Raw genomic sequence first — 5,968 nt, 5'->3', positions numbered from 1 at the left:
TAAAATTAACTTCTAAGACTGATGACGATAAAAACTATTTATTTACACTAATTATTTATCAAAGAACTTAAAAACGCTATTAAATTTTACTAAACTCAGGTTATGAATTATTCTGTTTATTTACACTACTGTTGATATATCCCTATTCACTGCGCTATTTATTTCACTGCTATCACTGTCAATTTATTTCTGGATTCACTTCTGCAACGGTCAATTTATTTCTGATTATCTCGGTGATCGTCTCTTCCTTTAAATACTCTTTTGTTTACTTTTTGGAACCTTCTGGAAACATCCGGATAGTTTATTTTTTCTTTGAACTGTTTAACTGCTTTCCCAGAACACAGGTACGACACACATATTTACAAATACGGCGCACATGAAGAAAGATGCCCGCGGGTAGTCGGCGAATCGATTAGCCGTTCACGCACACGTGTGCCCGATCGCACACAAACACACTCGTACTTACTACAGTATGTACTAGACATCGTTAATAGTAGAAGCTGACGTCAATCATAGATTCATTTATTAGGATTCTATAACTTTAAAGGGAAAAAGGGGACCTTTATAAAATCCTCAACTGTTTTTTATTGAAATTTGAAACATAATATCTAAACAGAAAACTAAGTACAGGTAATGCTACCTTTCAAATTTCTTACTATTTTATAAATTTAAATGTAGTTTTGCAGAAGACAAGTTATGTACATGGAAAGAACTTTTTTATACTTATGGGATATCTTTGGAAGATTTAACAACAAGAAATTCAAGAATATTTCCTCCAAAATCACTATGCAGTAATGTCCTCCGACTAGTACCTAGGCATGTTTTAACGTAACTTTGTGAAGCTTAGATATCTGATGAGAGGATATTATGAAATAAGCATAACTATAAAAACGTCTAACAAAAGATTAAGATTTGCCAAATGGCCTACTTTTGATATCCAGTTTTGTTGTTTGATCGGAATTACTAAAACGATTCGAAAAACTTCACTGTTTCGGTTGGTCTTGACTAGCTATTCAGTTAAACCTACATTAAAAATGAATTCAGAATTAGACTATAGGTGGCTCCAGATAATCGAATTCAATTATCGGACGTTAAACTTAATTTTAATGTTATTATAAGTAAAAATGTGCACATTAAATACTTAAAATCAAGATTTTCAGTTCATAATTCAAATTGAAGTTGACAACATGTACGCAATAAGGTGTTAAGGGTCTTACGCATATAAAACTTTATCAGTTTTCTTTATTGTCGAGATAAGTTTCTCGAAAGGGGTTGCATAGCAAAAAAAATTGGAACCGCTGATCTAGATTATGCATCATCAACAACGGTACCCATTTTATGTTCTTTTTGGCTGAAAATTTTCAAAAACTCAAAATCAAAGACAATAATGCAAAATACGAATACAAGTGTACGATGCCAACACAACACTCGTTGTTAGAAAACAAACAGGATAGTTTTATTTTCCTTAATTCTGGCATAAAATTTACTGAAAAAAGTTTGTAGGCTGACAACTTCAAGGTGTGACGTTGAATTAATTAATTTAAAATGCATAACTGCCTCTTGGTCAGAGCAAGATTACGGTTATTATCAGTGTACATGATTTTTATGTGACGTGTGTACACTGTACATGTATAACTCGATAAAAAGTAATTGCACATCCGTATAAATAAACTTGCTTTCTGTGACTTTTATTTGGTGACCGTACTTATCTACCATTGTTGCAGTATGCAATTAACCTTCGCCGAAAATGTACGTTCTGTACTTGTATAATGCATTATTTAGAAATTGTGACGATCTTTGTAAAGAATCCTTCATAAAACTCACTTCAATGATAATTAATGCAATAATTGGGAACCTTGAAATTTATAAATCAGCTCGTCGCATACGTGGGTACACAGACGTTATAATATAGATTCGTATGTAGGTATTATGTATGTGAACAAATTAAATGTCAACCGGACATTACTAGCGGAAATGATTATAATTCCGAGTAGAGTAATTGTACGTAGTGGAAAGGGCGTAATGTAATTTCAATTCGTGCCTGCGTTAGTCAACGTAGAATGTAGAAGCGATAATGATGATTTATTTACATAAATTCATCTACTTTTTAAAATCAGTTGAAAAGGAACTTTTACCGTTTATTTTGTAACAGATTTTACCCGCTGCTTCGCTCGCGTTGATTAAAAAGATTATTGATGACCACATAAAACTACTTTTTTGTATCCTTTTTTTGGATAAAAAGTACCATGTCCTTTTCTCTGTACTTCTACAAAATTTTATGATCGTCGATCGAGTACTTTAGGCATGAAATAGACCACACAAAACTAATTTTTCTATCCGTCAGAAACAGTATTTATTCTTGAATAAAAGGTACCCTACTTAATATGGCCGTTTCTGTACCCCTGACAATATATTTACAAAATTTCATGATGATCGATTAAGTAGTTAAGGTGTGAAATAGACCATATAAAACTAATTTCTTTGTATCCCTCGGAAACAAAATTTTTTCTAGATAAGAGGTACCCTATGTCCTTTTCTCTATCCCTGACAATGTGTCTACAAAATTTCATGATGATCGATTGAGTAGTTAAGGCGTGAAATGGACCAATAATTTTTCTATCCTTCGGGAAACAGTATTTTTTTCTGGATAAAAGGTACCCTATACCCTTTACTGTACCCCTGACAATGTGCCTAAAAAATTCATGATGATCGATTCAGCAGTTGGGGCGTGAAATCTACCACATAAAACTAATTTTTTCCATCCCCTCGGAAATTATATTTTTTCTTGATAAGAGGTACCCTATGACCTTTTCTCTATCCCTAACAATGTGTCTACAAAATTTCACGATGATCGATTGAGTAGTTAAGGCGTGAAGTCGACCACATAAAACTAATTTCTTTCTATCCCTCGGAAACTATATTTTTTCTAGATAAGAGGTACCCTATGACCTTTTCTCTATCCCTAACAATGTGTCTACAAAATTTCACGATGATCGATTGAGTAGTTAAGGCTTGAACTAATTTCTTTCTATCCCTCGGAAACTATATTTTTTCTAGATAAGAGGTACCCTGTGACCTTTTCTCTACCACTGTCAATGTATCTACAAAATTTCATGATGATCGATTGAGTAATTAAGTGGTGAAATCGACCACATAAAACTAATTTCTTTCTATCCCTCGGAAACAATATTTTTGTAAACAACCTTGTAGAATTTACTACAACAAATAGTGGACTTTTGAGGGTGTCCCAACACTTTTCTCTCACTTGAGCGGTAAGACTTTCCATTCTTATGGTTAACTAAATAATTCCGATTCTAGCTCTGCAACAAAAGGTGTTCCAGAAATGACTTCCCTAATAATTTTTGTCCTTTTCCGTCACGTATGTAGTAATGCACTCACAAAGGCCGTGTTTCCCCGAAAATAAGTCCCACCATAATTTTAAAGGATGGTTTAATATAAGCCCTACCTCGAAAATGAGACCTAGCGTTTTATAACAATATTTTTAATTTCATTTCTATTCATTTCTAGAGAACGTCTACGACCGAAATTGTGACGAAACTTTTTAAATATCCATCATAAGAAACAAAGAAAAGTACAAGTACATTTACTCAAAACTCTATAATTATTCTTAAGGGGTCATTTTCAAAGAGTATATACTTATTATTACTAACGTTAAAGAATTACAATTAGATTGGATCTATATTTATGTATATACATATATAGCATCATGCACATTTTATTTTACCGGATATTGATTGGGCTCTTCTTTTAACAATGTTATACCGTAAAGAAATTATCAAATTTATGTCACTCGGGTATTTAACATAATTTTAAATGCCTCATCTTCACAAGGTCGTCAGTTCTAAGACTGGTTGGACACGCACCTTCACTGTTTCCTATCCTGAGCTAATTATCGCATTTCCTTAAAACTAGAACATTCCACATTCTTAACTGTTTGCAGTAACAGTAATCTAATCTATGTCTACCTATGCTCCTCTTAACTCCTGTTTCTGCTTCTAATACGTCTCTGAGTAGTCCTTCATGCCTGAGAAGGTGTCCTACCAATCTATCTCGCATATTTCGATTCATTATAAATAATTCAAAACAGTTTCAAGAGGTCGAAGTCACGGATAAATGATGCTATGACATGATTTCATCCTAGTACAAATTAACCAATTGTAGTCTTCGAGGATAGGCAACCGTTGTTTCAACTAGACAGAATACTCTAATACAATCCTAAATAAAATCTAACATACTATTAAAATAAACATCATTTTACACAGGATTTTCTGTTAACTATTAAATATTGATGCAAGTAATAGTAGTTGCAATTAATTTTATTTATAATTTTGGCATTTTTCAATAAAACCATCTATTTAACATTGTTTGTTTTACAACTTAAAAAGTCACTTTGAATAAGAAATTTTGTACACATATTATCAAGGGTATAGAAAAGCACATAGGATACGATTTATCCAGAAAAAATAATGTTCTCATCATCATCATCATCATCATAAGGTCATCAGTTCTAAGACTGGTTGGACACGCACCTATTCTGCGCTAATCTTCGCATTTCCTTAAAGCTAGAACAACCCATATCCTTAACTGTTTGCGGACAGTAATCTAATGTAGGTCTAGCTCTACCCCTCCTAACTTCCGTTTCTGCTTCTAATATGTTTCTGACTAGACCTTCATGCTTGAAAAGGTGTCCTACTAACGTAACTCGCCTATTTCTTATTGACTTCCATAGAGTCCTCTGTTCTCTTACTCATTATAATACCTCTTCATTTCCAACCTTCTTTATCCACGGTATCGTCATCATTCGCCTATAACACCACATTTCGAACGCTTCTAACCTTTTCTTTTCTGCCGCGCCCACTGTCCATGTTTCGCACCCGTACAGCGCCGTGCTCCAAATATACACCTTTAACAACCGAATTTCTAAATTAATCGTTCGCAAGCACTGAGGGCGACACGACCCTGCGCTATCCTCTGCTTCAGATCCCTACTACTGCTTCCGTCCTGACTTATCTGACTTCCTAGATATCCGAAATCGGTTTTTGTATAATCGAGTTTTGTATAATCGATTTCACACTTTAACTATTCAATCGATCATCATGACATTTTGTAGAAACATTGTCAAAACTACAGAAAAGGTCATAGGGTACCTTGTACACAGAAAAAAAGTACTGTTACTTAGAGATAGAAAAAATTTGTCTTATGTGATCGATTTAACGCCTTGACTATCTAATCGACCATCATGAAATTTTGTAGACTTTGTTGGGGGTACAGAAAAGACCATAGCTCACCTTTTACCAAGAAGAAAAAATTCTGTTCCCCAGGAATAGAAAAATTAGTTTTATCTTTGACACATTTTTATAACACCAAGGCGAGCGAAGCTGCAGGTAAAAGTTAGATATGCATAATTAAACTTATGAAGTGTGTGGATATACATTTTATTCTCCTTAATTGTATCTTAACATAAGTCATAAAGTTATTAATTACAACCGACATTAGTTTTCCTTTACGACTAGAGTCGTATGAACAAAACTGTTTTCTTATCGGCCATTATCGGCTTAACTTCAGCCAAATTACTGTCAATAAAAGTGAAATGTTTCTATACGTAATGAACCCTAATTGATGACAAACGTTTCTACCGCTGATAATTTATGTAAACAATGAGTGAGCAACATTGCAAACGAAACGTCGAAAATAATTTAAAACAATCGCTAAAGGCTATAGGATATACATTGAAATAAACCGTGGTGTGCTTATTTGATTAATTTACGAATTTAAGAGGTCATTCTACATCGAAAAAACATAAAAATATACAACGTAATTATACAACACGCTACTGAAGTGAAACTTCTTCAAACATACAAACATACCAGGATATGGGTTAAGGAATTGGTTTAATGGTATTATTTGTACGCTATGAATTTAAATTTTACACTATACATGCCGGAGT

This window comes from Agrilus planipennis, unplaced genomic scaffold (assembly GCF_000699045.2).
Source record: "Agrilus planipennis isolate EAB-ADULT unplaced genomic scaffold, Apla_2.0 scaffold27, whole genome shotgun sequence".
Classification (NCBI taxonomy): Eukaryota; Metazoa; Arthropoda; class Insecta; order Coleoptera; family Buprestidae; genus Agrilus; species Agrilus planipennis.
This window is presented reverse-complemented; position numbering follows the sequence as displayed.